Source organism: Hippoglossus stenolepis, chromosome 2 (assembly GCF_022539355.2).
Source record: "Hippoglossus stenolepis isolate QCI-W04-F060 chromosome 2, HSTE1.2, whole genome shotgun sequence".
In the NCBI taxonomy this organism is placed as follows: domain Eukaryota; kingdom Metazoa; phylum Chordata; class Actinopteri; order Pleuronectiformes; family Pleuronectidae; genus Hippoglossus; species Hippoglossus stenolepis.
In genome coordinates, this window is record NC_061484.1 from 5,519,832 (window position 1) to 5,536,135 (window position 16,304).

The 16,304-nt window shown below is 47.4% G+C and overlaps 1 pseudogene; it reads right to left on the bottom strand.

The window, feature by feature from the left end:
* LOC118117163 overlaps positions 1-13,268 on the bottom strand; it is a 56,513-nt pseudogene extending 43,245 nt beyond the window's left edge.
* Positions 13,269-16,304: the final 3,036 nt, after the last annotated feature.

Genomic DNA, 16,304 nt, shown 5'->3' on the forward strand with positions numbered 1-16,304 from the left:
AGTAACCTTCTAGAGTCTCAGTCCTCCGTGCCTCCATGTGTCTGAGTTCCTTTGTCTGAGTTTCCCCTGAGGCAGCTCAAGTGCTGCATTTTAAGTCAGAGGACCAATCAGCTAACAGCTCTCACCTGTTCTGATTGATCCTCTGTGGTGCAGCTGAGGTGCTCTCCCAGCCCCCTCACCTCCACATACCCCCATCACCAAATTCAGGCCAGGGAGCCATCCGGCCTGACCTACTCCCCACGGACCAGGATAGAAAGCCAGCCCACCCACTGAGGCTCTCCGGAGGTCTAGCATGTGGGCGTCAGCCTGAGCAGCATCTCTCCGGAGGCCGGGCAGGTGGGCGACGCCGCACGGACGTCCTGGCAACAGGTACAGGACCTGCAAGCGTCGGTCTCTCCGCCGACGAGGGACCAGAGACAGGGGCTGCAGGGGCTGCAGGTGTCGGCCCCTCCGCCGACGAGGGACCAGGAACAGGGGCTGCAGGGCCTGCAGGCGTCAGCCTCTCCGCCGACGAGGGACAGGGACAGGGGCTGCAGGTGTCGGCCTCTCCGCCGACGAGGGACAGGGCTGCAGGTGTCGGCCTCTCCGCCGATGAGGGACACGGGAAAGGGGCTGCAGGGACTCCAGTCGTCAGCCTCTCCGCCGACGAGGGACACGGGACAGGGGCTGCAGGTGTCGGCCTCTCCGCCGACCTTGGGGTAGGAACTGGAGCAGGGGGCGTGGAAACAGGAGCAGGGGACGCTGGCTTGCGTCTGTTCTCCGCTCTCTGCTCCCGGTACGCAGCCACAAGGTCCTCCACCATCCGTACCAGCGCCAGCTCCGCCTGCCGGTTCGCGTCTCTGGCTGCGTGGAGCCCCACGTTGGGCGCCAGTGTGGCAGTTGACCATGCCACGGGGCTCTCACCACAGCAGCCAGAGACAAATCATTCAGGGTTTTAACATTTTATTATCTCAAACACACTTCAACAACATTAATAAAATTCAACTTAAAGCAACTAGCTTTACAGTTCCGTCCTTTCTAAAGTCTCAGTCCTCCGTGCCCGGGCGCCCTGGCAACAGGTACAGGGCCTGCAAGCGTCGGTTTCTCCGCCGACGAGGGACCAGGAACAGGGGCTGCAGGGGCTGCAGGCGTCAGCCTCTCCTCTGACTCTCCAGTCCCCTGTAAGTACAATGTTGTATGTAGGTCTATGCAGGTCAACATACACAGTAACATATAAGCTTTTAAGACCCTGATACCTCCTCCATTTCACTCTCATTCAGCTGAACAGAAAAATAAATTGTTATAGTTACAAACTAACTCATAGCTGCAGGGACACTAACAGATTAGAAGTTATGTGTTTAACATCATAGTGCATTATCTGTGTTAATCATCATCTTGATAAAATACTAACTACAGTGCAAAAAGACAGAGGATGACACTTTCCCACTACTGCTGACAGCAACAAGTCTTAGTTTCCACTGAGCAAGTCAACTTAAGTCAACTTAAGTCAGAGTAAGAGGAAGTGAGGAGTCCTGACAGAGCTGCTCATCCCTTACAATGTTCTCTTATCTCATCCCAGCACTTGTGTTTCTCACAGTCAGTTCAGATCTGAAGAAGAGCCACACACAGATGACTGTTTTCACACCAAAATACAAGCTGCAAAATAAAAAGAGGTTATTTGGTAAACAGCAACAAAAAAAACTGCAGGGCTTTGTGAATATGGGCAAAACTATGCAAGTGAGATTCGTTTTCAAATAATTTACTTCTTTGAAGTGACACTGTTTTACATCAGATCAGGTTTTTCGCCCCGTGAGTGCACTTTTCACAGAAACCTTTAACAGGGTTAATGTGCAACCAAGAGCTGTAGGGTTAAAATAATGTGAGCATTTAGGAGGAAGGAGAGTCTAAGGAAAGTTAGGAAATAGCATTTGGAGTTAAGTTAGAATATTGTAGTCTGTGCTGCTTTGGCTTTTATCTGTCTCCGGGGAGTTTCTCCTCTTTATAAAAATATAATTATATTTACATATAATTAATTTAATCAGTTATACCATTGAGCTCAAATTCGATTATGTAGACAAATGCACATACATGGTAATATATTGTGTATTTAGAAACAAATATCATTTATGCAAATAGGGTTATATGAAGGGATAGTAATTAGTCATCTCACATAATTGAAATAAAAAGGTAAAATGTATTTTATATATACATTGCACATCTGTCAACACAACATTTTAGAAATCCTTCAGATGACTGGTCACTCATCACATCAGTGTGTATGGCTCTGGAGCCCATGCAACAGAACACAATTCCCCACACTTTGCGTCTGACTCTTTTCTTTACTTCATCCCTCACTTCATAAGGTCCATGGTTATGAATTCAAATGGTGCAGCTGTGCCTGTTCGCTCTGGTGGAAGTTCACTCATGATTTGTTGACACTGCCTTGCCTCTCCTGCAGACCACACAGCTGTCTACCATTTTCTTGGCATGTAGTTTCCAGGCTTTTCCTCGTTCCGAGAAGGGTCCCGCCACTCCCTCATGGTTTGAGTTGAGGCTTCTTGTGCCAACAATGTAGACACCCATGCTTCATATGGTAAAATTGGCACTGCAGTCTTGTCGTCATCAAACATCTGAATCCTACCTCCACAAACAATAAGTCCAGAGTCCTAATCTTTGTACACTGCCAATCTGCTTAGAGTCGTGTCTGGAAAAGTTACACCTTCCTGAGTGCATCCTCACGTTCTTCCACAGTCAGCACAGCTCCCTTGGTCTTTTCCTTGAGTGACATTGCCTCCCACTTTGACTGACCTCTGGGCTGGCCCTTCTTCTCCAGCCACTTATGTGCAGCTCGCCACACCCAGCTGATGACCTTGACCAGTTTGGACAAGCTACTGAACTTCCTCACTTCCACAAGATTTTGATTACCCAGCCAGCAGGTTTCCTTCTTGGAAGAGAGAAGTTGGGTTTGATGCAGTTTTTCCTCTTGAATTTCACTTTTTGGCTCTCCTCCGGGGCCTGCAGGTTTTCCTTTTCTGGCCCATTTTTGCTTGAGCTCTTGTCAATACAGCTGTGAACGTCTTCCTCTGGAGTTTGTTTACACTCTCCTGGCATGAGCAGCAACCTCTTGTGGTGGCAATTTCTATTGTATAATAATACACACATAACATTGTCTCTCGGAAAGTTCAATTCTAACACCTGCAGGTGGGCTCACCCCACACAGCCACCTATTGTGACGTGTATAGAATGGGCGCAGAGCAGCAAGTTCCTCAGATTCTTATACATCATAAGCCCCTCCCTGCGAGGGCAAGCGGTATTCTTCAGCCTCTTGATGTCTGACCAGGGTGGGCAGACTTCCTGTCTCAGATCTCTGTCCCAGACCCCTGGTGTGACACAATCTGTCTCTGAGATCCCTTATCTTCATTTAAAACATCAAAGACCCCAGTCCTGTATACAATGCAGAGATCCCCTCACCCATCTATATCAGACACACTAAGTAACCCCTGCTGTGACCATTTGCTCAGTCACACATGTCACGGTGTGGGGCAGTTGGACAGGCGAGAGTTTAAACTTAAAAAGTGTAATTTTAATACAAAAACGAGTCTTTAACGGACAAAACAACTGGGAGCACAAAGGGAGAAAACACAGGAAGCTTACACGGGGGATGCAGAGGTGCAGAGGCTCAGGAGACACTAGATACGAACAACACCGGAGATCAGGACAGGATACCAGGACAGGAGATCACAGACGACAGACCAGAGAACACAACCGACATACGACGACGATCCGACAAGGACAAAGGGAAGAACCGAGGCTTAAATACAGACACACAGGGAAGGCAGGGGCAATTCGACACAGGTGTAACACATGACTGGTGCAGACAATCACAGACAGGAAGTAAAACTAGATATGAGACAAGAACCCAGACTACAAAATAAAACAGGAAACAGAACCCGAGTGTGAAAACATGAAACATAGGGATGTACTAATAAACAGAAAACACTTTGGAAACGGAGGAAACTAAACATTGACAAGTACAAAACCTGACAGAACCCCCTCAAGGCCGAATTCTAGACGGCCCAAAGCAGCACTTAGGCGGGAGGGAGGAGGGGATCCGGAGAGGATTCCTGGACAGAGCACCAGGGCTCGGGCGGGCGCGCGGAGGCCGGTCAGGGGCAGAGAACAGAGATTCGGGCGGGCGGCACCGTGGCCGCTCAGGGACAGAGTACAGGGGCTCGGGAGGGCGGCACTGTGGCCGATCAGGAACAGAGTACAGAGTCTCGGGCGGGCAGCGCGGTGGCGATCAGGGACAGAGTACAAGAGCTTAGGTGGGCGACTGGGAGGCCGGTCGGGACAGAGAACAAAGATTCGGGCGGACGGCACCGTGGCCGCTCAGGAACAGAGAACAGAGTCTCGGGCGGGCGGCGTGGTGGCCGATCAGGGACCGAGAACAAAGATTCCGGCGGACGGCACCGTGGCCTCTCAGGAACAGAGAACAAGGGCTCAGGTGGACGACCCGGAGGCAGTCAGAGGTGAAGCACGGAGCCTCAGGCGGACGGCCCGGAGGCCTGTCAGGGACGGAGCACAGGGGCTCAGGGGGACGGCACCGTGGCCGCTCAGGGACAGAGTACAGGGGCTCAGGGGACGGCCCGGAGGCCGGTCAGAGGCGAAGCACGGAGCCTCAGGCGGAGATAGCTGCCTTTGCAGCTGTCCAAAAACAAGAAGGGCGTAGACCTCAGCCCCGGACGCGGGGCAGGAACCAGAGTCACAGCTGCCGGGACCCCGGCGCGGAACAGGTGTGGCGTCTGCCGGGACTCCCGACACCGGAACTGGAGTGGCGTCTGCCGGGACTCCCGACACGGAACTGGAGTGGCGTCTGCCGGACCCTCCGGCGAGGAAAAGGACTGGAGTAGCGCCTGCTGGGACCCCGGCGCAGAACAGGAACTGGGACTGGCGTGGTTGCTGCGGGACCCCGGCGCCGGAACAGGAGGCGTCTGCCGGGACCGTCCGGCGCAGAACAGGAACTGGGACTGGCGTGGTTGCTGCCGGGACCCCGGCCCGGAACAGGAGTGGCGTCTGCCGGGACCGTCCGGCGCAGAACAGGAACTGGGACTGGCGTGGTTGCTGCCGGGACCCCCGACGCCGGAACAGGAGTGGCGTCTGCCGGGACCCTTCGGCGCGGGACAGGAACTGGAAGAAGCGCTGCGAGGACCCCGCGCCGGAACAGGAGTGGCGTCTGCCGGGACCCTCTGGGGCGGGACAGGAACTGGAAGAAGCGCTGCGAGGACCCCCGACGCCGGAACAGGAATGGCGTCTGCCAGGACCCTCCGGCGCGGGACAGGAACTGGAGTAGGCGCCGCGAGGACCCCCGATGCCGGAACTGGAGTGATGAGTACCGGGGGTTGAAATGATGAATGTCGGGGCCCCCGACACCGGAACAGGAGTGGCGTCAGCCGGGACCTTCCGGCGCGGCACAGGAATGGGAGTGGTCCGTGTCGGGACCCCCGACGCCGGAACGGTGTCTGCCGGGACCCTCAGGCACAGTACCGGAGTTGAAGTGATGAGTTGCTGGGACCCCCGACGCCGGAACAGGTGTGGCGTCTGCCGGGACCCTCCGGCACTGGACAGGAGAAGACTGCGACCCAGCCAGGACTGGAGGTGGCTGTGGCCCAGTCAGGACTGGAGGTAGCTAGTGCCTGTGAGCAGGCTGCAGAGGAGAGGGGTTCCTCTCTTTTTAGGCTGAGGGGTCCCCAAGAGCCAGGCGGCTTCCCGCGTACGGGTTTGAGGATGGGGCTGGAGGCTGGTGGCTGAGAGCAGGCTGTAGAGGTGAGTGGTTTTTGCTCCGACGTCTGCCACCCACAGCGGAAACTTTCTGGAGGCTGCGGGGTCCTCCAAGAGCCAGGCGGCTTCCCGCGTACGGGTTTGAGGATGGGGCTGGAGGGTTGGGGAACTCCCTTAGTCTGTGCCGTATCGCCACAAGCTGTGGGATGAAATGGCTCACCAAAGGTTGGTCCTTCAGCCATGCCTCAAAAACAGAGATCTCTTCCCGAGTCTCTGCTTGGTACCGGATGCCCGCTGAATACAGCTTGTCCACCAAGAAATCATAATACAACATTTTTTCGTAAAAAAATTCATCTCTGCTGGGTCCATATCTTTGGTCGGATCGTTCTGTCAGAGTTGCTGAGGCAGTTGGACCCAGACGCAGAGTTTAAACTTAAAAAGTGTAATTTTAATACAAAAACGAGTCTTTAACGGACAAAACAACTGGGAGCACAAAGGGAGAAAACACAGGAAGCTTACACGGGGGATGCAGAGGTGCAGAGGCTCAGGAGACACTAGATACGAACAACACCGGAGATCAGGACAGGATACCAGGACAGGAGATCACAGACGACAGACCAGAGAACACAACCGACATACGACAATAGACATACGACGACGATCCGACAAGGACAAAGGGAAAAACCGAGGCTTAAATACAGACACACAGGGAAGGCAGGGGCAATTCGACACAGGTGTAACACATGAGGACTGGTGCAGACAATCACAGACAGGAAGTAAAACTAGATATGAGACACAAGAACCCAGACTACAAAATAAAACAGGAAACAGAACCCGGAGTGTGAAAACATGAAACACAGGGATGTACTAATAAACAGAAAACACTTTGGAAACGGAGGAAACTAAACATTGACAAGTACAAAACCCTGACACATGTGGGGGGCCATAAACTTCCTTCTGCAACTTTCGTAGTTAAGTCACAGAAAACATTTGTTCATACTTTCTTCTACATACACATTACACAAATGCAAATTCTGCCAATACACTCTCCAGCAGTCTTTTTAGGCCACTCCTCTATCGGCCACTTCAAGAAGTACGGTCCATTCTGCCATGTGGAATTCTCCTTTAGATCTTCAGGAGTGCCGCCTCTTGTAATGATGTCAGCAATGTTCAGATTTCCTGGTATCCACCACCAGTCTTGCACTGGTCAGCCTTCTGGATCTCGCCCACTCTATTTGCGAAGAAGGTCTAGTACCATAGCTTTCTCTTTGAATGGCCCCCAGAACTGTTTGACTGTCAACTAGATGGAACCATCTCTCGATCTCCATTCTTCCATGCTTTTCAACATATTTCCTGATCCTGGCTGCAAAGACAGCTCCACAGCTCCACAGATCTCAGCTTTGACTGCTTCTCCCTTTTGATCCAGTGGTATAAGCTTGGCTTTTGATTCAACAAATCGGACTTCAATTCCTTGACTTGTCTCCCACCTCAAATACATCACAGCTACATAGGTTTTGTCACTTCCGTCTGAGAATGTGTTCCCCATGGTTTACTTTCCCAGTCAGCTGGTGTGAGGATCCTTTGGAATCTATTCTGTCCAAGCTGCACATACTCTTCAAAAGCTGAATGGCTTCTTCTCTGAGGCCTTCTGAGAGGTTTATCCCAGGTTTCGTGGGTCAGCTTACCACCTCCACCTTCCTGGCGCTTTCTTAACAAGGATTTCCCCTTTCTGTTTGGCAGGTGTAACTAAGCCAACTGGGTCATACAGTCCAGCTACTTGGCTTAGGAGTCCCCTCCTAGTCAGTGGGTTAGGTGTCTCAGGTCTCACCTCCTGTTTGAGAAGATCCTTGCCACCTCTCATCTTCTTTTTCCTTTTGAAAAGTTAATTGATGTCATCATGTAGAGTTTGTCTTCCTCCACTTGGTACCTAATGCTCAGGGCTTTGTTGTCTTCATCTCTCATTTGATTTTGGAAGAATAAAGGTTTTACTTTGTTTCACTTCCTTTTCTAGTACTTCTGCTTCAGTGCCTCGCCTCCCAATTTGCCCTGACCGGACCCAAGGTTTGAGAAAGAATCCTCCAGCTCTCAAAATCTTCTCAACTCCTGCTGTGATGTTTTTCCAAATTTTGCAGGTCATTGTGGAAGGTTAAGAGGTCATCCACATAACTGTCCTCTTCAAAGACTCGCCGATCGTCCTCGAAGTGAGCAAACATGGGCAGGCTTGCTGTTAACCGCATAGCTACATGTGCAATGCAGCCGGCTGGTTTGTCCCTGATGTTGCCCTACTCATCCTCTGTGGCCACACTGAAGAAATACTGTTGTCCACATTGAAGGTTGTTTATTTCAATTTTATGAAAATCTTTGATGACCAAGCAACCTTCCATCTTCGCACAGGAGCTCCACTTCAGCTGGAAGCTCTTAGGCCTCTCCAGTCCTTTTGGGAAACCCAGCTCAGGACCACAGATTGGATTCACTGTAAGGAACTCACCAGGAGGGGGCACTACTGGCAAACATAAGACACCAGAAAAAATCCTTCCTGCCACTTGAGCAGTCAGTTTAGACCCAATGACCAAACATGGTCAAAGTAAGAAACACATTTCTTTATTATACGAACTCTTATATCTCTGGCTCCACTGCCAATGAAGTCAGCAATTTCCCAAACAATCGGTGTGGTTACATCCAAACTTGAATTCAGTTCATTTCTTAGAATTATAGTTTTATTGTGCTAGTATGTGTTTCTCATTTTGAGAACCAAGATTCCTTTAGAAACAGTTTTGTAAGTAGTTGTTTAGCGAATCCATCTCCAGTAAATCTACAGTCATAAGTAATTACTGGTTTGGCAGTTCAGTCAAAGTCTTTAGGTGCTAGAGAATAAAGGATAAATAGTGAAAAGGATGGATCCATATGTAATATCAGCAGTGTACAATACTGCACAACTCACATTTGATAGATTTTACCTTTGTTCAGCCATATCAGACAAAATTCTTACCTTCGGCAAAGTCAGAAATATATTATATAAAAGAAAGATATCACAAATTTCAAAGATCATTAGATAATGTTTTTGAACTTCAGTGGTTCCAACAGCAGAGTTAAATTACGTTTAAGTTTTACTGTTTTCTTATTTTTTAGATGCAGTATTTGTTTATCAAGTAAAGAATTTCTGTATTGCACTTTGACTGTTATTTCTACTTTCATGTTAATGTACCTGAAACACTAGACAATATATATTTCATATATCAGTTTGCCTGTAATTAGAGACCACTTGTGTGTTGGTCTGAAGTTTACTGACCTGTATCAGTTCGATTAGGATCCCGGTACTCCTCATGACCAGACGTCTACAATAGAATAGTATTAATACGCATTATGCAACACATTCCTATCAAAAAAATGTTTGTTGCCTTATTTGCACATTTGTGCATCTTCACCTGTCTCCTGTTGTGCTGTACCCTCTGCGAGATGATGTCATGTCCTCTCTGATTTCCCTGGGCACAAATGCTGCAGATCTGCATCTGATCAACCCGGCAGAAGAAATCCAGAGACTTTTGATAGTGCACGTTTTCCTTCCAGAATCAGAATCAGAATCAGAATCAGAATGTATTTATTGCCAAGTAGGTTTACACCTACCTGGAATTTGCCTTGGTATATAGGTGCATACAATGAACATAAAACATAAAAACACAATAAGTACTACACATAAGAAAAAAACAATATATAAAATAAAAAGATATAAAAGATATAAAAAGTAAAGTAAAAAGTAAAAAGTAAAATGCAAAATGCAAAATGCAAAACAGGAGTGCAATGTGAATGTGCAATGTGCAATGTAATGTAATGTGTGTTAATGTAACACAGACTTGAGGCATGGGGGCGGGATAAGAGTCCAAGTCAGGTGGGGGTCCCGGGCCTTGTTGATAAGGCCAACTGCAGCCGGGAAGAAGCTGGTCTTGTGGCGTGAGGTTTTGGTCCTGATGGACCGCAGCCTCCTGCCGGAGGGAAGTACCTCAAAGAGTTTGTGACCCGGGTGGGAAGGATCGGCCACAATCTTACCTGCACGCCTCAGGGTCCTAGAGGCAAACAGGTCCTGTAGAGATGGCAGATTGCAGCCAATCACCTTCTCAGCAGAACGGATGATACGCTGCAGTCTGCCTTTGTCATTGGCAGTGGCAGCAGTGTACCAGATGGTGATGGAGGAGGTGAGGATGGACTCGATGATGCAGGTGTAGAAGTGCACCATCATTGTCTTTGGCAGGTTGAACTTCTTCAGCTGCATAGGAAGTACATCCTCTGTTGAGCTCTTTTGGTGAGGGCTGATGTTCAGCTCCCACTTGAGGTCCTGGGAGATGATGGTGCCCAGGAAGCGGAAGGACTCTGCAGTGTCGACTGGAGGCTCTCTCAGGGTGATGGGGGTGGGTGGGGCTGGGTTCCTTCTAAAGTCTTCAACCATCTCCACTGTTTTCAGTTGAGCTTTGAGCTTGTTAAGACTAAAATCTATGTTTTTCTTTGAATATGTGTCTGTGAAGATGGCAATGAAACTGAACTCTAAACAAATGCAGTATGTTGGACAGGGGGTGGGGGGGGCAGTTTGGGCTGAAAATGTGGGAAAATGTGCGGCCTTCACATAGTGACTGATAGTAGCCGTTGCTGGCTGGTTTTAATCTTGAAGTTGATTGTTGTGTGGGTGTGTGTGTCACATCGCAGTTCAGTCTTGCACCTGTTTGATAATGCCTGTTTGAGAAGACTGTACATCTGTGGCAGACAATACACTGTACTTTAACTTGTTCTCATACCTAACTTACTATATTACAGCATAAACTCCATTAGCTTTATTTCAAAAATCACACATAGATGAATGCACTGTTTTCTTAAAAAACTGTGACATACCCTTGGAAAGAATTCAAGCAGCGGCCACTAGGGTCTGAAGGACAGATAGGAAAGGCGTTGTTTTGTCTAGAAAATGCGCATGCCATACTGAAAACTCACAAGCTGTCAGCCGACTCAAGGCTTGTTTTAAAACACCAAACCAAACACTGTCAGAATGTGAAGATTTTCCCAGCTACTGTCAAAGGAGGGACGAAACTGGGAGCGGCTCCTCATCATTGGCGGATTCCAGTGCCTTGAGGCTGGGACCAGCCTGTGCACTAGCCACGTGACTCCCCCTCCCAATGAAGTTCTACCTATTATTATAAATATTGCACCTGTCGTCCGCTCGGGGCAACTCTTGACTTCCCCGTCGGTATTAGGCGGCTTGGGGTTGTACGTTGAGTGCCCATAGCTATGTAGTAGCTGTTCATTGCTTCTAAATAAATACTTTTTTGAACCAGACCGACTCTACCTTCTCTACCTAAGGAAAAAAGAACACGACAAGCTCCAGGTTGTTCTGACCACACCAGGTCACCAGATGGTCAATCTCCCACCTGTAGGCGGACTCATCCCCACCAGAGATGAGCCCAATGAGGGTGGTGTCGTCCGCGAACTTAAGGAGTTTGACGGACTGGTGACTGGAGGTGCAGCTGTTGGTATACAGGGAGAAGAGTAGAGGGGAAAGAACACAGCCTTGAGGGGAACCGGTGCTTATGGTCCTGGAATCAGAGACATGCTTCCCCAGCCTCACGTGCTGCCTCCTGTCAGACAGGAAGTCTGTGATCCACCTGCAGGTGGAGTCAGGCACACTCAGCTGGGAGAGCTTGTCCTGTAGCAGAGCCGGAATGATGGTGTTGAAGGCAGAGCTGAAGTCCACAAACAGGATCCTGGCGTAGGTTCCTGCGGAGTCCAGGTGCTGGAGGATGAAGTGAAGGGCCATGTTTACTGCATCATCTACAGACCTGTTGGCTCTGTAGGCAAACTGCAGGGGGTCCAGGAGAGGGTCAGTGATGGCTTTGAGGTGGAACAGCACAAGGCGCTCAAAAGCCTTCATCACCACAGAGGTCAGGGCGACGGGTCTGTAATCATTGAGTCCAGTGATCTTTGTTTTTTTGGGGACAGGGATGATGGTGGAGGTCTTGAAGCAGGCTGGTACGTGGCATGTCTCCAGTGAGGTGTTAAAAATGGCTGTGAACACCGGAGACAGCTGATCAGCACAGTGTTTCAGGATTGATGGAGAGACAGAGTCTGGCCCGGCTGCTTTGCGGGGGTTCTGTCTCCTGAAGAGTCTGTTGACGTCCCTCTCCAGGATGGAGAGAGTCGTCACTGTGGTAGGGGAGGAGGGAGGGGGCTCTGAGGTGGGCAGCTGTGGAAAGGCGCAGGCCTTTGCTATGGTGGGGGAGGTGCAGTTGATGGGCTGGAGGGTGGTGTCACAGGGGATGGTGTCAGGACTGTCCCATTGTCTTTCAAAGCGACAGTAAAACTCATTCAAGTCGTTGGCCAGGCGTGGGTCGTTAGTGGAGTGGGGGGCTCTAGGCTTACAATTTGTAATCTGCCTAAGCCCTTTCCAGACAGAGGCAGAGTCATTGGCTGAGAACTGGTGTTTCTCAGAGTACAGACGTTTAGCTTCTCTCACCTCCTTGCTAAACCTGTATTTCGACTCTATAAACTATCTCTGTCCCCACTCCTGAACGCCTCTTCCTTCTCCAACCTTAACTTTTTGAGTTTGGCTGTGAACCAGGGTTTGTCATTGTTGTAACACACCCTGGTGCGTGATGGAACACAGCTGTCCTCACAGAAGTCACAGCCTCTGTGTACTCGTCCAGACTGTTTGTAGCAGTCCTGAACACCTCCCAATCTGTACAGTCCAAGCACGCCTGAAGATCCTCCACAGCTTCACTGGTCCACTGCTTTGAAGTCCTCACAACAGGTTTGCAGAGTTTTAGTTTCTGCCTGTATGCAGGGATCAAATGGACCATGACGTGGTCCGAGAGTCCCAGTGCAGCCCGGGGGACGGCGTGATAGGCACTGTGGTGTAACAGTGATCCAGAATGTTCTCCTCTCTGGTCGGGCATTTAATAAATTGTTTGTATTTGGGGAGTTCGCGGGTGAGATTTCCTTTGTTAAAGTCGCCGAGCACAATAACTAAGGAGTCCGGGTTAGTCCGTTCCACACACAGGATCTGGTCGGCGAGCATGCGTTGTGCCTCTTGCACGTTAGCCTGCGGTGGAATGTAAACACCGACCAGAATGAATGAAACGAACTCACGGGGGGAGTAGAAGGGTTTGCATTTGATAAAAAAATATTCCAGATCAGGAGAACAGTGCTGTTGAATCACTGTCACATCATTGCACCAGCCGGATTTAGTATAGAAGCAGATTCCTCCACCTTTCGTCTTGCCGGAGAGTTCCTGTGGCGGTCCGCTCTGAAAAGTTGAAGCCAGCCAACTGCAGCGCAGAGTCCGGTATCGAACCACACAGCCACGTCTCCATGAAGCACAGGACGGAAGATGAGGAGAAGTCTCTGTTCTTACCAACTAGTAGCTGGAGTTCGTCCAGCTTGTTGCACAGTGAGCATACGTTGGAGGAAGGAATATACCTGGTAGCGGTGTGCGAAGTCCCCGCCGGCGGAGACGCACAAGCGAACCGGCACATTTACCTCTCCTCCGTCGCTTCACTGTATGTACGAATGTGAGGGCACCTTTGACCAGAATATCCAAAATTTCGACAGATGAGGCAATGAAAGTCGGAAATAAATTCTCAGGAGTTATGACCCTGATGTTCATGAGCATTTCTCTGGTGAAAGAGCTCCCGGTTCTTAGGCAAAACACTGAATTAACTAACAAAACAAGACAAAACATCGCGCACCAACACACCGAGGCAGCCGTCCGCGGCGCCATCTTGCAGATCTACCTCATCACACACGTCTTTGTGTTGTCCTCGACAGTGTGGTACTGCTGCACATCATACTCATAGTATAGGAGCTGTTGCCGGTCAGGCAGGTCTTCACAGCTGCAGAATGGCAGCAAATGTCGCTGTCACATTCTGACAGTGTTAAGTTTTGTGTATTAAGAAAAAGCCTTTATCCGGCTGAAGCTTTGTGAGTCTTCAGTAGTTTTGCAGACACAGTGTTTTTGTTCATTGGAGTGTGAAACATTGTGTTTCTGTTTTATCGTCTGTATGTTCTGTGTGTGTAAGCATGCGTATTTATCAGACAAGACAACGCCTTTCCTATCTGGCCTTCAGAAGCTGGGGCAGCTGCTTGATTTCTTTCTAAGGCATAGGTCACAGTGTCTTAATGAGCACAGTGCATTTATGTATGTGTGATGTTGAATAAAGCTAAAGGAATACTGTAATATATATAAAGGTTTATGTATGAGAACAAGTTTAAGTACAGTGTTATTGTATGCCACGGATTACAGTCTTAACAAATAACAAAACATTAATTCTTTCTGTTAAGGTACAAACATGGTGCGTGTAAAATCGATCCTTTTAGGGCTATAGTGTCTAATTATATTATTAAAATCCTAACACTCCTCTCTTTTCAAAATGAGAATTAAAATGCAATTACCACATCAAGTAATAACAGTATGTATACTACATGTGCAAGATGTTAGCCTGGTTCTGAACCAGAATGATTGGACTAATTGTCAGACGATGCTGTTCGCTAAAGAAGGCCGTGTGCTGAAGTATTCATAACATAGACACTGTCTCTTTACTTTGATGCTGAGTAATAAGCTAACAACCCCATTTTAACCTGTTATTGTCAATAATAACAATGATCATATTAATATTATTCCAAATTTATTTATTTCATGATTATATTCTGATTTATCCAATATTGAACACTTTGGGGCTCCATATCTATTAGATGTGTCATCAGCATCATCACAGCTTGGGCTACGAAAATACAAAAAAACCTGAATGAAAGATCACGTGGGAATAGACAAGACGATGACAAATTTCACTGAGGGAAAATGTAAGATCCAGGTATTCCAATATTTGAGCACTTTATATTTTAGTCATTATTAAGAGTCTGTATTTCTAAAAGAATATTCCAACAGTTTTCAAAGTAAGAGGCCCCATTTCCAAAGTATTGCACAGTCTTCAATACTCAAAACTGAGGTCAGGAAGTCTAATATAAGAAATAAAGTCTAATATAAGAAATAAAGATAAGAAATAAAGTGAAGACGGCTGTCCTTCGAAGACGGGTCCCACTCGTAGGCAAACTGGTCACAGTCCCATCTGAAAGAATAATAATAGCAACTGATCATTCATTGAAGCTCCTACTAGCCACAGCAGACATGTCAAGCTTGGACTCACTGCTGTTGTGTGTGCAGAGCTATATGAGTTTAAATTAAAATTTAAAGAGGCAGTATTCTCCATCTTTTTTCTAGCTTTACATATATCAAAACCTATATCAAAACATAAAGAGATACAATGTAATGAATGCATTTAATTTGATTTTACCTGCTCTAATGTAAAGCGCAACCATTTGCATGTCCAGCTAACAACCTGCAGCATTTTCATTGCAAAACTTTCATTATGTACAACAGAGAACAATTCATTTAGCAGTTTTCAATAACAACCACTATCCTACTAATTGATGTTAGCATTTAGTCATATAATAACAACATTTAGACCATTGGTTCAGCACTTTAGACAAGTTGATCCATATCCATTAGCAGGTCCTCTGCAAAAGAAACTTTCATTTATAATAGAATCATTTCTTTAAAGAAAATTCTTGATCAGGTAAATGGTAAGCAAAATATCTTTACACTTGAAGACCTTGAAAATGTTCTTACCTTTAGATCTTCTCCTTAAAGCCAAAAGAATTTATCTGTCGAATCTTTGTCATGGAATTTAGACACAAGACTCACATTCAGCCTGCAAAGTGTTGGAAAAGGTACAGAGCTGAAGTGCAAGTCTGCAAGGTAGTTTATCAAGATCCAGCTGATTTTATCATGATCTACATTAAGTCTGTACAACCATTTGAAAATACTTTTACTGAAGTACCTAAGTAAACACTCTTGCATTACATGTGCAGCAAGAGCCAGACGTTATGAATGCCAAAATTCACATTGTTGTTGCGTCCGTGACTCTGTTGGTTGGAGTGATTACTTGTAAAGTGCAATATTTGTAAATTATAAAACATTTGGATTCATGTTTAAATTGTTGTCAGTTTTTCCTTGTTTAGGTATTTTGCCTTCTCTTGTGTTGTTCCTCTCCTCAATGCATCGAGCATCAATAAAACGCTTCTGCAGACACCTGGGTCTCTTGAGCGTTCATCCAGCTGCTGACAAGATTTTTCCATCAGTTATTGGACATAATCTGGGGTTTTGCAATATTTGCCATTAACATGTAACAAGATTGATTAGAACTTGTTGAGCACACGAATGGTGTTCCCTTTGGAAAAAAAATACTAACAAAAAAGTTGCAATTTGAACTTGGAAAATTGCTTTTGGACTGGGCTACTTTAATTGTGGCCCGTGTACAGCATATAAAGACAACCTGTATTGTTTGGCTAGTATTAAGTATCAGTCTAATAAACTGTATAAAGTATTGATTCAAAATTCTCAGGGCTCAGAGAGAAATGGGAAAATGTCATAATAAAAATAAAAGATTTCTGACCTGAAAGAATTACCTGGTGAATGAATGTTTGTAGAGCTCAAATTTGAGAGAGAATCTGCA